Here is a 17,635-nt window from a genome sequence, read left to right as displayed (position 1 = left end):
TTTCCTCCAGTATGTACAACTGGGTCTTCAGGAGATTGGGTTTCCAGGACCTGAACATTACGGTCATTTTACCCTGGGCCAACGATCGGGCTATGAACGTTCATACAAACACTTGTTCCCGATCATTCTGTGTAAACCGCGATCAGCCCAGGAATGAACAAACACTCGCATGTCGGCTGCTCAGATCTTATATAAGACCCAATAATGGTCACAAATATAGAGATGTGGTACCGACATGACGCAAATGTATGGGGACGAACGATCGTAGCAACTGTATGCCCCCATATAGAGATAGATATGAGATAGATAGATAGATATGAGATAGATAGATATGAGATAGATAGATAGATAGATATGAGATAGATAGATAGATATATAGATAGATAGATATGAGATAGATAGATATGAGATAGATATGGGATAGACAGAGATAGATAGATAGATAGATAGATAGATAGATAGATAGATAGATAGATATGAGATAGATATGGGATAGATAGATAGATAGATAGATAGATAGATAGATAGATAGATAGATAGATAGATAGATATGAGATAGATAGATATATAGATAGATAGATAGATATGAGATAGATATGAGATAGATAGATAGATAGATAGATAGATAGATAGATAGATAGATAGATAGATAGATAGATAGATAGATATGAGATAGATAGATAGATAGATAGATATGAGATAGATAGATAGATAGATAGATAGATAGATATGAGATAGATAGATAGATATGAGATAGATAGATATGAGATAGATAGATAGATAGATATGAGATAGATAGATATGAGATAGATAGATATGAGAGATAGATAGATAGATAGATAGATATGAGATAGATAGATATGAGATAGATAGATATGAGATAGATAGATATGAGATAGATAGATAGATATGAGATAGATAGATATGAGATAGATAGATAGATAGATATGAGATAGATAGAGAGATAGATAGATAGATAGATATTAGATAGATAGATAGATAGATAGATAGATAGATAGATAGATAGATATGAGATAGATAGATATGAGATAGATAGATATGAGATAGATAGATATGAGATAGATAGATATGAGATAGATAGATAGATATGAGATAGATAGATATGAGATAGATAGATATGAGATAGATAGATATGAGATAGATAGATAGATATGAGATAGATAGAGAGATAGATAGATAGATAGATATTAGATAGATAGATAGATAGATAGATAGATAGATAGATAGATAGATAGATAGATAGATAGATAGATAGATAGATAGATAGATAGATATGAGAGAGATAGATAGATAGATAGATAGATAGATAGATAGATAGATAGATAGATAGATATGAGAGAGATAGATATGAGAGAGATAGATATGAGAGAGATAGATAGATATGAGATAGATAGAGAGATATGAGATAGATAGATAGATAGATAGATATGAGATAGATAGATAGATATGAGATTTTCGTTTGCACATGGTTCACATTACACGGAGGGGAGGTGTTTGTGAAGTAAGATTTATCTTTCGGTGAATTCTATGAGCGGACGGTCTGGGGTAAATCTTAGGACCACAGAACATCAGGGGCCTGAGATTTATGACCTACTCGATCAGAGGTTGCATGTGAAGGATCCTGCGCGGGGAGGGGGGCTGGGACCTGTATATGTTTTCACATAATGACTTTCGGCCTCAGGTGTAACATTGACAGTTCTCTTGATTTATTAGGAGCACATAGAACAAATGTCTAAAAATACAGGTAACATGTCAGCGTAAGAGCCTGAGGAGGAATCCGCTGAGGCGCAATAACTTTCTTCAGAAACCGGGTGAACACCATATAGAACGGTCAGGATTTCTGCATATATTAAATATTTCATAGCCCCTTATGCCCAGCTGATTGGGAGATGGGATGTAACTCCAGTACCCTGCCCACCAGGCGCAGCTCCTCTGGCAGAGACCACAGCACTAACATTAAGAGGGTACCATCATCCAAAAGTGAGTCAACCAACTCAAATAGTTCTAACATTCTGGGCTGATTAATTTCTTAACATGTCTCTATAGTGGTCAGAGGCCCATTTTTCTGACACAAAGCTCCAAATCCCCTGCAGAGACATAGAGATACAAGATAAAATTCTGTCTGCAGTCACCACTAGGGGGAGCTCAGGAGTTTACTACAATAATAATACAATATGCAGTGAGCTCCTGAGCTCCCTCTAGTGGTGAGTGCAAGCAGACAGAATTTTATCATATTACTCTATGTATATTCAAAAAATTTGCAACTCTGTATTAGAAAAATGGAGCTCCGACCAGTATAAGGATATATGAAGACATTAATGGTGGACATTCACTTCAAATAAAAAATATACAATATGTACAAAATGTATCACACCAACAGCACAGGAAATATCCATCAGGTAGGTATGTGGAGCGGTGTTCCCGAATACGCAAGCAAATCATGTTCTTCGTGCTCAGGTGAATAAGAGCAGAGCTGCAGTACTGCAGTACGGCCACTATGCAGTGTATGGAGCCATCTGCTTCCGGGAACGACCACTGCATACCTTACGATGCCTGGAGGTAGCCGGAGCAGCTGATCGGTGCGGGGTTTGTGTGTCGGACCCCCACCAGTCATATACTGTTGGCCTATCCTGTGGATCGGTCATCAGTATGAAATGGACAGAGCCTAACCGGTCACCTTTTCATTTTAACCAAAAATCCCCCCCCCCCAAAAAATAAAATTATTGTATCAATTTTTTTTAAAATTTCAAATAAGTAAATAAAAAAATTAACAAAAAAATCCAGCACATGAAGGCCTCATGGACGTGGCCTGATTATGATTCCAGAGCCATAATGGGGCACCTATAGGGGTGTATAGGGTCTTACTTTATCCAAAAATAAGTAGTGTTCCGTTATATGCATTTTCTTTTTGGGATCTAATCCTACTTTTGGCTAAAAAAAAAAAACGCCCCAAACTGCGTTATGTGACCAAAACGGTGACATCATTACACAAAATAATAGTCAAAAGAAAAACAAAAAATGTAAAAAAAAAAAATTAAAAAAAAATGACTTGATTTTGGTGCTTCGCTTCTTTTGTTTTTTTCTACACACCAACCACATGGATATTTCCCATTATTATTCTGATATTTTTGTTCTAGCAAAAATCTTTTTTACATTTTTTTTTTTTTATATTTTTTTTTTATAATTCATCAAAAACTTTTTCCCTTTATTTTATGTTTAAATCTCAACTTTCGAAACCTAAAATCTCCATCTTTGCAGTAGTTATTATCTAACAGCTAACAAGTTGAGCGGCTCTGACGACGGAGACTCCCTCCCCCCGGCCCACAAACTTCAGACTCGGAGTTCTACCTGTTCATTTCTTTTTTCTTGCCCTGTAGCCGTGAGTCTGTGTTGTGCTAATTTCTCTCAGTAAATATCCACTTGCCCCCAGATACTGTACGAGTCGTAGCCCCGCGCCTCATGCGCTGGCCCCTAAGCATTTCCTGCCCTTAAAATATATTTTTAGTCAATGAAATGTAATTATTTTTGCGACTGTGAGAGGAAAATAAATGTCCCGGGGTCTATAAACATCCACTGGCGATGACATCACTGTATTGTATATATTATATTTGCAACTTTTTTTTCCCCCGCTTTTAAGACTGAAAATTGATTTTTTTTCAGCATAAAATCAAATTTTTTTATCAAATTTTACATTTTTAATTTTCTACACAACTGTAAATAATTTTTGAATATAGAATTGCAAAATTCTTTCCACAACATACAAAAATAAAGGGGCCCCTGGAGGGCATTGGATAATCTGGATGATGGCAAAAACATTGTTTCCAAATAATAAAAATCTGGTGCCTTAGTCGGAATATTTATTGGATGTTCTTAAAATTTGCATCTCCCCATTAAATTTTACGTTGGCTCCAATTGAGATGGGCAGAACATCTGGAAACCCTGTGGCCTCAGGTGGGGTGTTGTTTTGGACATATGGGTGGAGCACAGGATGGAACATAGGTCATAGGTAATGGGGGCGGTGCTGTGACACCCTCCTAGACTTTTTTTTTTTTTTTATCAATCATGGGTGATTTTTACGTCAGAGGTTTTTTACAGCTAATTTTTTTTACCATAGGGAAACATTACAATTTTCCACAAGTCACGTTATTGCAGCAATATTACCGCAAATTGCAGGTGACTTGTACAATCCGTATTCTCTCCATCTCCAATTTGCGGATAATTCCGAGTTATTCATTCATCTCTAACTCTTAAGGGGGTTGTCCACTATGTAGACAATGTCACTTGGTGCAAGATGAGTCCCCCAAAGATAAACTGTGTTTGACCCCGGAAGCAAGTGTTTAAATTCCCTGCAGCACCTCCGCAGGAGAACTGAAGTACTACAGTTTCCATTAAAATTATTAGATTCTCAGTGAAATGTGGAAGCTCAGACCCTTACCTAGTGGCCCCCCTGAAACTCCAGGGCCCAGGTGCAACTTCAACCTCCACTCCCCCTATAGTTATGCCCACCCCCAGAGCCTGATCCCTACTTTGCAATTACAACTATGTGAACCTAAAATACTGCGAATACTGATCTGATTTCTGCTGACACTTCGCTCCTCATTGACGTCAGCTTCTTTAATTACATTATTTGCCCTCAGAGAATGAAATCTCAAAAGCTGAAAAAATGTCCAAATACAAATTTTATCTATGAACCCGCTGCAGAGCATTCTGGGAGGCATTATTTTTCTGGGTACTTACGAAGTATAGAATGTGCCGCACCATTAATACGATACTTCTATTACTTATATGCATTTGACTTTTTCACTTCGATCACCTGCTGTTGTGAAGTCTTGTTGTTGGAAGACCCCATTTTTGGCTGTTATCTACTGGGGGCCACAATGTAAATGCTCATTTTTGATGCCAGGGCACTCATTAAAACCAAGGACCATCCACTGGACCCCTGAGGTCCTCCAGGGTAGAGACCCAGTTTGGACATAGTGAAGGGGGATCCAAAATCATGCATCCCCCATCTATTAGCTCAACATGCCCAAACATTGGCAAACTTTGGCGAAGACACACTTTTTTTTTTCTATGCATTTTGTGTGTTGTAATTGAATAAAGGACCACGGTCCCTCTTTGGCCATAGTACCCCAGTCATTACCCTAATACCCAAATGCCCAGTCCACCCCTGTGACCTAATAAGGCATATCATGGATTGTTAACCCTTTAAGTAGGTATTAAAACAAGGTTGTTAACCTTACTCCACCCATGAAAAATACCCGGAGGTTGTCACAGCTCCTCCCCTTTTTGAGTACCCCTATAATAAATGTCAACCCGGAATACATCAATATATTGAACATTATGAAGATCACCAAGGCTATACATATGACCACTAGTGGTATCCTATGGTCCTTGAAGATGCAAAGTTGTCAAAGCCCCGCCCCTGAATGTAGAATCACTCAATATGTTCTGGTTTAGGGTCCTGAACATTAACGACTATGTACTGATCTGTATGGAGATCATTAAGGCTGCTCATAGAGAAACTAGAGGTTAAGTAAACTCTAGCCCTTGAAAAAACGAAGGTTGTCACAGCCCCGCCCCCTCAGCTAGCATTTCGCATGTTTGAGCATTCCGAACCTTACGTACCATATTCTGATCGCGAAGATCGCAATGTCTGTTCTTGTAGCCACTAGAGGTAAAGTCATTGTATATGATTATTATTTATCAAAATAAAATGTGAACGAAAAGTCCCATAACGTATGTTCTAAAAATGTCGCAAGCGACATAACGATGAAAGGCGACTTTTTTCATTTTTGCCTCATGTACGACAGGTGTGGAAAAAAGATGCATGTAATGGGCCGGACTAAACAACTAACAATGCTGGCGCCAAATTTATTTTGAAAAAGCACCATCGTATGGCGCATGTACGGCAACCGTGAGTTAGCGAAAGTAAAGCATGTCCGGTAAACCATGAGTTGTGCCAAACATACTATGTAGGGTGTGCCGCCTTGAATAATTTTCCACAATTTGCGGCACAATTACGGACTCGATCTCCCTTAATAAACGTGCCCCAGTATCTGTTATTATTCGTGTGTAATCGCCGTCTTACCCGCCTTGTCCTTTAGAGGGCAGTCACACCCAGAATAATACACAGACTTGTTTACTGAGCACGAGATTGAGGGTATGTGCACACACACTATTTACGTCCGTAATTGACGGACGTAAATCGGCCGCAAGTCCCGGACCGAACACAGTGCAGGGAGCCGGGCTCCTAGCATCATACTTATGTACGATGCTAGGAGTCCCTGTCTCGCTGCAGGACACCTGTCCCGTACTGAAAACATGATTACAGTACGGGACAGTTGTCCTGCAGCGAGGCAGGGACTCCTAGCATCGTACATAACTATGATGCTAGGAGCCCGGCTCCCTGCACTGTGTTCGGTCCGGGACTTGCGGCCGAAATACGTCCGTCAATTACGGACGTAATTAGTGTGTGTGCACATACCCTGACAGCGCAGAGGACAGGGACGCGTCAAATCCGCCGCTTCAATCAAATAACAGATAATCACATTGTGTTACCCATATGAAGTCGTAGCGTTACATTGTATACATATAGGCACAGATGTAGCAGAGCTGACTTTGACATCTTTCATGGCCTCATTGGTGATGACTTTGTAAAAGGGAAACTCCAGGAAAACTGGAGTTTCCCGTTGTAATTATTTGTATTTTAGATTGTGAGCCCAATAGGGACCGGGACCGTTGTATATAATAATCTCCATACAGCGCTGCGGGAAATGTTTTGCGCTCTATAAATATATCAAATAAATCCAGTCAGCCAAATAAATAATTTCTGCCGATGCGGAGCGTGCCTGGCATAAACGTAAAGGCGGCTGCTTTGCAAAAGTGCCCATTGCCGTCGGTGACTACTCATGCGCCACTTGCGTTTCTAGCCGAAAAGATGGCCGCCAATCCCCAGAAACAGTGTGAATTCTAAGGTGAAAATTTTTTGGGTATTCAGGGCTGCAGTTGGGGTCATGTCTACTGGAAGATTCCTTTAAGGCAATATATTAGATATCCACCTCTAGTCCTAGGACAAACTACAGCTAAAGCACAAATGCCAAACTCAGCTCTGCTGTATCTGACAGTCTAGTTGTATAGACATATAATACTTATGGTAATTTTGTTCCCAAATGTATATGATATGAAAAAAAATCCCTAATGAAGAATCAACCAATCACTGTAGAGCAAACATTGATAAAGTAGTGATCACATGACCTTAAACCGGTTCTAATAGTGCTGGAGCGTTATAAGAGGAGCGGCTGATATCAGTCACATATAATGTAATGTCTCTGGAGGATATAATAGTGCTGGAGTGTTATAAGAGGAGCGGCTGATATCAGTCACACATATGATGTAATGTCTCTGGAGGATATAATAATACTGGAGTGATATAAGAGGAGCGGCTGATATCAGTCACATATGATGTAATGTCTCTGGAGGATATAATAGTACTGGAGTGATATAAGAGGAGCGGCTGATATCAGTCACATATGATGTAATGTCTCTGGAGGATATAATAGTGCTGGAGTGTTATAAGAGGAGCGGCTGATATCAGTCACACATATGATGTAATGTCTCTGGAGGATATAATAGTACTGGAGTGATATAAGAGGAGCGGCTGATATCAGTCACACATATGATGTAATGTCTCTGGAGGATATAATAGTACTGGAGTGATATAAGAGGAGCGGCTGATATCAGTCACACATATGATGTAATGTCTCTGGAGGATATAATAGTGCTGGAGTGATATAAGAGGAGCGGCTGATATCAGTCACATACAATGTAATGTCTGGAGGATATAATAGTACTGGAGTGTTATAAGAGGAGCGGCTGATATCAGTCACATATATGATGTAAGGTCTCTGGAGAATATAATAGTGCTGGAGCGTTATAAGAGGAGCGGCTGATATCAGTCACACATATGATGTAATGTCTCTGGAGGATATAATAGTACTGGAGTGTTATAAGAGGAGCGGCTGATATCAGTCACATATATGATGTAATGTCTCTGGAGGATATAATAGTGCTGGAGCGTTATAAGAGGAGCGGCTGATATCAGTCACATATGATGTAATGTCTCTGGAGGATATAATAGTACTGGAGTGATATAAGAGGAGTGGCTGATATCAGTCACACATATGATGTAATGTCTCTGGAGGATATAATAGTACTGGAGTGTTATAAGAGGAGCAGCTGATATCAGTCACACATATGATGTAATGTCTCTGGAGGATATAATAGTGCTGGAGTGATATAAGAGGAGCGGCTGATATCAGTCACATATATGATGTAATGTGTCTGGAGGATATAATAGTACTGGAGTGATATAAGAGGAGCGGCTGATATCAGTCACACATATGATGTAATGTCTCTGGAGGATATAATAGTGCTGGAGTGATATAAGAGGAGCGGCTGATATCAGTCACACATATGATGTAATGTCTCTGGAGGATATAATAGTGCTGGAGTGTTATAAGAGGAGCGGCTGATATCAGTCACACATATGATGTAATGTCTCTGGAGGATATAATAGTGCTGGAGTGATATAAGAGGAGCGGCTGATATCAGTCACACATATAATGTAATGTCTCTGCAGGATATAATAGTGCTGGAGCGTTATAAGAGGAGCGGCTGATATCAGTCACATATAATGTAATGTCTCTGGAGGATATAATAGTGCTGGAGTGATATAAGAGGAGCGGCTGATATCAGTCACACATATGATGTAATGTCTCTGGAGGATATAATAGTACTGGAGTGTTATAAGAGGAGCGGCTGATATCAGTCACATATGATGTAATGTCTCTGGAGGATATAATAGTACTGGAGGATATAAGAGGAGCGGCTGATATCAGTCACACATATGATGTAATGTCTCTGGAGGATATAATAGTACTGGAGCGTTATAAGAGGAGCGGCTGATATCAGTCACACATATGATGTAATGTCTGGAGGATATAATAGTGCTGGAGTGATATAAGAGGAGCGGCTGATATCAGTCACATATGATGTAATGTCTCTGGAGGATATAATAGTACTGGAGTGTTATAAGAGGAGCGGCTGATATCAGTCACATATGATGTAATGTCTCTGGAGGATATAATAGTACTGGAGTGTTATAAGAGGAGCGGCTGATATCAGTCACATATATGATGTAATGTCTCTGGAGGATATAATAGTGCTGGAGTGTTATAAGAGGAGCGGCTGATATCAGTCACATATGATGTAATGTCTCTGGAGGATATAATAGTGCTGGAGTGATATAAGAGGAGCGGCTGATATCAGTCACACATATGATGTAATGTCTCTGGAGGATATAATAGTACTGGAGTGATATAAGAGGAGCGGCTGATATCAGTCACACATATGATGTAATGTCTCTGGAGGATATAATAGTACTGGAGTGTTATAAGAGGAGCAGCTGATATCAGTCACACATATGATGTAATGTCTCTGGAGGATATAATAGTGCTGGAGTGATATAAGAGGAGCGGCTGATATCAGTCACATATATGATGTAATGTGTCTGGAGGATATAATAGTACTGGAGTGATATAAGAGGAGCGGCTGATATCAGTCACACATATGATGTAATGTCTCTGGAGGATATAATAGTACTGGAGTGTTATAAGAGGAGCGGCTGATATCAGTCACACATATGATGTAATGTCTCTGGAGGATATAATAGTACTGGAGTGATATAAGAGGAGCGGCTGATATCAGTCACACATATGATGTAATGTCTCTGGAGGATATAATAGTACTGGAGTGATATAAGAGGAGCGGCTGATATCAGTCACACATATGATGTAATGTCTCTGGAGGATATAATAGTGCTGGAGTGATATAAGAGGAGCGGCTGATATCAGTCACATACGATGTAATGTCTGGAGGATATAATAGTACTGGAGTGTTATAAGAGGAGCGGCTGATATCAGTCACATATATGATGTAAGGTCTCTGGAGAATATAATAGTGCTGGAGCGTTATAAGAGGAGCGGCTGATATCAGTCACACATATGATGTAATGTCTCTGGAGGATATAATAGTACTGGAGTGTTATAAGAGGAGCGGCTGATATCAGTCACATATATGATGTAATGTCTCTGGAGGATATAATAGTGCTGGAGCGTTATAAGAGGAGCGGCTGATATCAGTCACATATGATGTAATGTCTCTGGAGGATATAATAGTACTGGAGTGATATAAGAGGAGTGGCTGATATCAGTCACACATATGATGTAATGTCTCTGGAGGATATAATAGTACTGGAGTGTTATAAGAGGAGCAGCTGATATCAGTCACACATATGATGTAATGTCTCTGGAGGATATAATAGTGCTGGAGTGATATAAGAGGAGCGGCTGATATCAGTCACATATATGATGTAATGTGTCTGGAGGATATAATAGTACTGGAGTGATATAAGAGGAGCGGCTGATATCAGTCACACATATGATGTAATGTCTCTGGAGGATATAATAGTACTGGAGTGATATAAGAGGAGCGGCTGATATCAGTCACACATATGATGTAATGTCTCTGGAGGATATAATAGTGCTGGAGTGATATAAGAGGAGCGGCTGATATCAGTCACACATATGATGTAATGTCTCTGGAGGATATAATAGTACTGGAGTGTTATAAGAGGAGCCGCTGATATCAGTCACATATGATGTAATGTCTCTGGAGGATATAATAGTACTGGAGTGATATAAGAGGAGCGGCTGATATCAGTCACATATGATATAATGTCTCTGGAGGATATAATAGTATTGGAGTGATATAAGAGGAGCGGCTGATATCAGTCACATATGATGTAATGTCTCTGGAGGATATAATAGTACTGGAGTGATATAAGAGGAGCGGCTGATATCAGTCACATATGATGTAATGTCTCTGGAGGATATAATAGTGCTGGAGTGATATAAGAGGAGCGGCTGATATCAGTCACATATGATGTAATGTCTCTGGAGGATATAATAGTACTGGAGTGATATAAGAGGAGCGGCTGATATCAGTCACATATGATGTAATGTCTCTGGAGGATATAATAGTACTGGAGTGATATAAGAGGAGCGGCTGATATCAGTCACATATATGATGTAATGTCTCTGGAGGATATGATCGTACTGGAGTGATATAAGAGGAGCGGCTGATATCAGTCACACATATGATGTAATGTCTCTGGAGGATATAATAGTACTGGAGTGATATAAGAGGAGCGGCTGATATCAGTCACATATGATGTAATGTCTCTGGAGGATATAATAGTACTGGAGTGTTATAAGAGGAGCGGCTGATATCAGTCACACATATGATGTAATGTCTCTGGAGGATATAATAGTACTGGAGTGATATAAGAGGAGCGGCTGATATCAGTCACATATGATGTAATGTCTCTGGGGGATATAATAGTGCTGGAGTGATATAAGAGGAGCGGCTGATATCAGTCACACATATGATGTAATGTCTCTGGAGGATATAATAGTGCTGGAGTGATATAAGAGGAGAGGCTGATATCAGTCATATATGATGTAATGTCTCTGGAGGATATAATAGTACTGGAGTGATATAAGAGGAGCGGCTGATATCAGTCACATATGATGTAATGTCTCTGGAGGATATAATAGTGCTGGAGTGATATAAGAGGAGCGGCTGATATCAGTCACACATATGATGTAATGTCTCTGGAGGATATAATAGTGCTGGAGTGATATAAGAGGGGCGGCTGATATCAGTCACATATGATGTAATGTCTCTGGAGGATATAATAGTACTGGAGTGATATAAGAGGAGCGGCTGATATCAGTCACACATATGATGTAATGTCTCTGGAGGATATAATAGTACTGGAGTGTTATAAGAGGAGCGGCTGATATCAGTCACACATATGATGTAATGTCTCTGGAGGATATAATAGTGCTGGAGTGATATAAGAGGAGCGGCTGATATCAGTCACATATGATGTAATGTCTCTGGGGGATATAATAGTGCTGGAGTGATATAAGAGGAGCGGCTGATATCAGTCACACATATGATGTAATGTCTCTGGAGGATATAATAGTGCTGGAGTGATATAAGAGGAGAGGCTGATATCAGTCATATATGATGTAATGTCTCTGGAGGATATAATAGTACTGGAGTGATATAAGAGGAGCGGCTGATATCAGTCACATATGATGTAATGTCTCTGGAGGATATAATAGTGCTGGAGTGATATAAGAGGAGCGGCTGATATCAGTCACACATATGATGTAATGTCTCTGCAGGATATAATAGTACTGGAGTGATATAAGAGGAGCGGCTGATATCAGTCACATATGATGTAATGTCTCTGGAGGATATAATAGTGCTGGAGTGGTATAAGAGGAGCGGCTGATATCAGTCACACATATGATGTAATGTCTCTGGAGGATATAATAGTACTGGAGTGTTATAAGAGGAGCGGCTGATATCAGTCACACATATGATGTAATGTCTCTGGAGGATATTATAACACTCCAGCACTATGATAGGCTAAAGACTTTAGGGTTACTGGCCCTTTAAGCAGACATCCCCAGAGAGGTGGTAGTGGGGAAACTATAAAGGAAACTCGCCTAACATGCACTTCCTCCAGGAAACACTTGTAACCAGCAGATCAGCCTCACAGATCAAGGGAACGCTGTGATCAACGTAATTAGATAACCAGTTGTAATTAAAGTTCTGAACATTATGCACATCACTGGGGGTCACCAGAACGTGTAGCGGAGTCTAAAGGAAAAACACCAATCCTGCGAAAAATATTGTTATAGGATCGTAGTCTCCGTGATTGGAGAAATGTAAGCCTGAGGTGATAGATAGATAGATATGAGATAGAAGGTATTACTATAGTTGGTTCAGTCACTCTGCATATGAGGGGATAAGAATTACACAATGGTGGTGGTGGTAGTGGTGGTGGTTGTAGTGGTGGTGGTTGTAGTGGTGGTAGTAGTGGTGGTAGTAGTGGTGGTGGTGGTAGTAGTGGTGGTGGTTGTAGTAGTAGTGGTTGTAGTGGTGGTGGTTGTAGTAGTAGTGGTGGTGGTGGTGGTTGTAGTGGTGGTAGTAGTGGTGGTGGTTGTAGTGGTGGTAGTAGTGGTGGTGGTGGTTGTGGTGGTGGTGGTGGTTGTAGTGGTGGTAGTAGTGGTGGTGGTTGTAGTGGTGGTAGTAGTGGTGGTGGTGGTTGTGGTGGTGGTGGTGGTAGTAGTGGTGGTGGTGGTTGTAGTGGTGGTGGTTGTAGTGGTGGTGGTTGTAGTAGTAGTGGTGGTGGTGGTGGTTGTTGTAGTGGTGGTGGTGGTGGGGGGTGTCTGAAGAAGTTGGGAGTTTGATGTGGGAGATTTTCTCCTCTGACGCCACGATTCTCTTTCTGTCGGATTTGTACCTCTGATTTCCGATTACTCACTACAAAATCGCGCTATTTTTGCCACAATTACGAGAATCACAGCAAAAACTGTGAGAAATCTCGGACTATCGCAGACATGTTCACGGAGTGGGGGTCTCAAGCTGCTGACTCAGAGGGGGGAGGGATCTGTATATTTTTGTAGTCCGTTTGGTTGCCGGTACAGTCTTGGCAGGGGAAGGGTTAAGGTCGCTCGGCGTTGCTTTAAGGCCACCACGCTGCATTTTATACAAATCTGTGAAAAATCATAAAATGAGGAAGGGAAGGTTTTATTTTATCTGGAAAAATCCCATCAGCCACAATATAATTGGATTTGTAGATGGATAATGTCGCGTTGGTGACGCCGGGGTCGTCTGAGTTGAAGTTCTGGGACACTGGACCCATTTACTACAAACAGGACGGACGCGCACCCCAGATGACGGTGACACTTGTGACTCGCAGCGAGAGCTGAACAAATACGCTGCTCACTTGGGAATCGCAAACAAAACCGTAGACTGAGCGCCGACTGTTTATCTTACCTGCAGGTTATTGGTGGGGGAGGGGCGCATCATCTGACCCGGGAGAACGTGTGACGTAACGCCTGACATCCGCCTCCCAGACATTACATACACGCCTGATTATATACTGTATCTGTTTATTTCACCTTCTTCTATAGCGCCAACATATTCTGCATCGCTGTACACAGCTTGTAATCACTCCCATCATCCCCTCCCCAGGAGTTCAGTATAATCTTCCTATCTCACACACAATGTATCACTCCCATCATCCCTGTCTTTAGAAAACTCACAATCTAATCACATTATTTCATAGATAACGTATAACTCCCATCATCCCTGTCCCCAATAGCTCACAATCTGATACATTATGTGCATAAGCTAAGATTAGATTGTGAGCTATTGGGGACAGGGATGATGGGAGTTATATGTTATCTATGAAATAATGTGATTAGATTGTGAGTTTTCTAAAGACAGGGATGATGGGAGTGATACATTGTGTGGAGATAACATTGGGAGCTCCTGGGCATGGGGATGATGGGAGTTACACAATTTGTGTGTTTGATAAATAGATTCGATTTGGAGTTTCTAGGGTCATGGATGATGAGAGTGATACATTATGTGCATAAGATAAGAAGATTACTCTCATCATCCATCACCCTAGGAATTCAAAATCTAATCTATTTATCAAACGCACAAAATGTATAACTCGCATCATCCCCATGCCCAGGAGCTCCCAATGTTCTCTACATATCTCACACACAATGTATCACTCCCATCATCCCTACCCCCAGGAGCTCACTATTTAATTGCCCTATCTCACAATGTTTCACTCCCATCATAACCCCTAGAAACCCTTAGTCTTAATCCGTCCATGTCACACAATGTATCACTCCTGTTAATAATGGCACCTCGTGACTCTAGAAGGACCAATGCCACCACCAAAGTCCTGGAGGACATTAAGGTCATTGATCTTCTAAGACAAAACTGGGTGAAGAGGAGGAAAAACTAAGCACCTCATGCTCCGAGCCTCTCCCCAACCAGCCCCCTCCTCTTCCGCAGCTCCCCAACTCTATCCCCAGCACGGACCACCTTATCCCAATGTATCTGAGATGGTATAGTCCAAGGAAGACCCGGCTGTTGGATGATGATCTGTAACAGGAGTAGAATTTGAGGGACGCGGACATATGTCATTAAGATGTCAATGTTTTTAAGATGGGTTTCCAAGCAGATGTGGGGGTGGAGGCTTTCCGAGTAGGGGGTTATGAAGGTGGGCAATTAGTAAGAGCGCTCCACAGAGCCTCCTGCTAATCCTGACTCGGGAGCAGGAACCTTATCTTCTCTGCATGGAAACAATTAAGGTCAACAAGCGATGGTGACGGAGGAAGCTTAAAACACACAACACTCAAAGTCAGTAAATGACCTAGTTACCCCCCGACCCCCTCGTCTTTCTTTCATCTGGGGTTCACATGGACCAATTTGCGTTCTCTTTGGTCTGTGATAACGACTTCCCTTTGCAATTTCCTTGAGGGATTGAGAGGACTACAATAAAACAATGATTTCCAATTCCTGGTTCTTAACAGGACAGAGCGCTTCTACGGGGACCACTAACATGTGAGCGGGGCGAGGGGCTACAATGATATTCCCCCATCCATCAACCCGTTTATTAATCCATCCATCCACTTATCCATCCACTTTTTATAACACCCATCTTCAAATTTATTCCTTCATCCATCCTTCCACCCATTCATTAATCCGTCCATCAACCCATTTATTCATTCATTCATCCATCCACTTATTCATTCAACCACCTTTCTACCAATTTATTCCTCCATCAACACATTCATTCATTCATTCATTTATTCATTCATCCATTCCTCCATCCATCCTAGGTTTTCCTACGCGGTCAATATCTGAACAGAGGGGGTGTGAACAGCTGCTTGAAGATACCACGGCACTCCAGTCCTCGTTTCCTTCATTGTTTGTCCAGGCACAGAAATTGCAGTACCAGGAACAGCCACAACCAAGTGTACGGCACTGTGACTAGATGAACAATAAAGGGGTGGCGCAGCGATCCATTAATTCCCCCGCTCCCTTCAAACAGCTGTCCATTGGGGTTGCTGGTGGCCAACAATGATATTCATTCTTTTCTTAAAGGAGCTTCCTTGGATTGTATTATTGATGGCTATCCTTTAGGATGTCTGATTGATAGTGGTCTGATACCCCCCCCCCCCACACCACCGATCAGCTGTCTGTACCAGACACAGCCACAACCTGATGTACGGCGCTGTGTCTGGATAAACAATGAAGACAGCGCATTCAAGAGGCTGAACGGTGGGGTGCTAGAAGTCAGACCATTGTCAATCAGATATTCAAGATCAATATTAGAATTCTGGAAAAACACCTTGAACGACCAAGTGTATCTCCTATAGTCGGTATCGACTGGACGAAGACCAACAATGGCTTTGAAGGTTACACTGGTGATATCCAGAGGTCACATCATATTGGGCTGTGTACAAAACCGGCCTCTTGGGTTCCGGGACCATAACTCCAACTTCAAAATACAACTTTTTTTCCAAAAATTCTCTTTTGTTGGTTGACAGGTCCGAACTAGAGACCTTGCCCTCACGTTGCATCGACTGCGCCAACATCTATATATACATGGTAAACCCTATTTATATCAGAAAGAGGGAAGAACGTACAATGTCAAAACTATACATGAATACAACCCCTGTCACTTCATTTCACTGGAGGGTACACACAAGATGCTTTCCGAAAGCAGCAGATAACTAGAGGCGGCCTGCGGTTTATTGACGCTAAGTCAACTTGACATCTGTCACTGTCCTCCGATGAGACACGAATGACTGCACAGTGAGCACCGAGGTCTGAAGTCAATATCTTCACAGCACTTGAAAGAATAAAAGGGATACGAGAAAGAAGTCATCACAACTCCCATCATCCTACTCATTGTCTTCTTGAGATATCTGGTTTTCCCTCCTCTCTTCTTAGGAGATTAAAGTGTTGGGGGGCTTGGGCTTTGCCCCAAAAAGGAATCTGAGCGCATTCTTAGAGGTGACTCAGGTTTGTTTACTAGACTGTTCCCGGAAAACACACAAAATCTCCTAATTTCCTTGGAAAGTTGAAAGAAGCCCATTGGGCAAACCAAATGAGGATTGTCCGTCTGAGTTCCTTGGGTCCACCAGAGGTTTTCATTCCAAGGACTCAACCTTCACTTATGTAGATCTGGTTCATGACTACTTGTAATTTCATTGTAAACTCTGCTGCTATCAATGCCCACTGGGACTAATAGATTAATCGTGAACCCCAGAATTGTTTGACCCCAGGACCAAGTGATCCCGTCCAGCTTTAATTTGGGCTCCTTTTTGCTTGACTTCATGTGGCCTGTTATGGTGTCAGAACCTGGACCTCAAGGGGGCCAGTTGGACCACGATCCCAATCATCTACCTTAGTGTGAATTCAACTTTTTTTTATCGTCTGATGTGTCACAGAGCAGTTGTCATTGGTGAGGTCCTCTGAGACAGCAGCACCAAAAACAGCTCAATTACTTAAGTTCTATCCAAGATTCAATGTTAGAGCAAGTGCCAAAGGAGATTGGGCACCGATCTCCGTGGCCCTTATTTTGTTTTATGGGTTCAATCTT

Source organism: Rhinoderma darwinii, chromosome 13 (assembly GCF_050947455.1).
Source record: "Rhinoderma darwinii isolate aRhiDar2 chromosome 13, aRhiDar2.hap1, whole genome shotgun sequence".
NCBI classification, from domain to species: domain Eukaryota; kingdom Metazoa; phylum Chordata; class Amphibia; order Anura; family Rhinodermatidae; genus Rhinoderma; species Rhinoderma darwinii.
Note: the sequence above shows the minus strand (reverse complement) of the source record.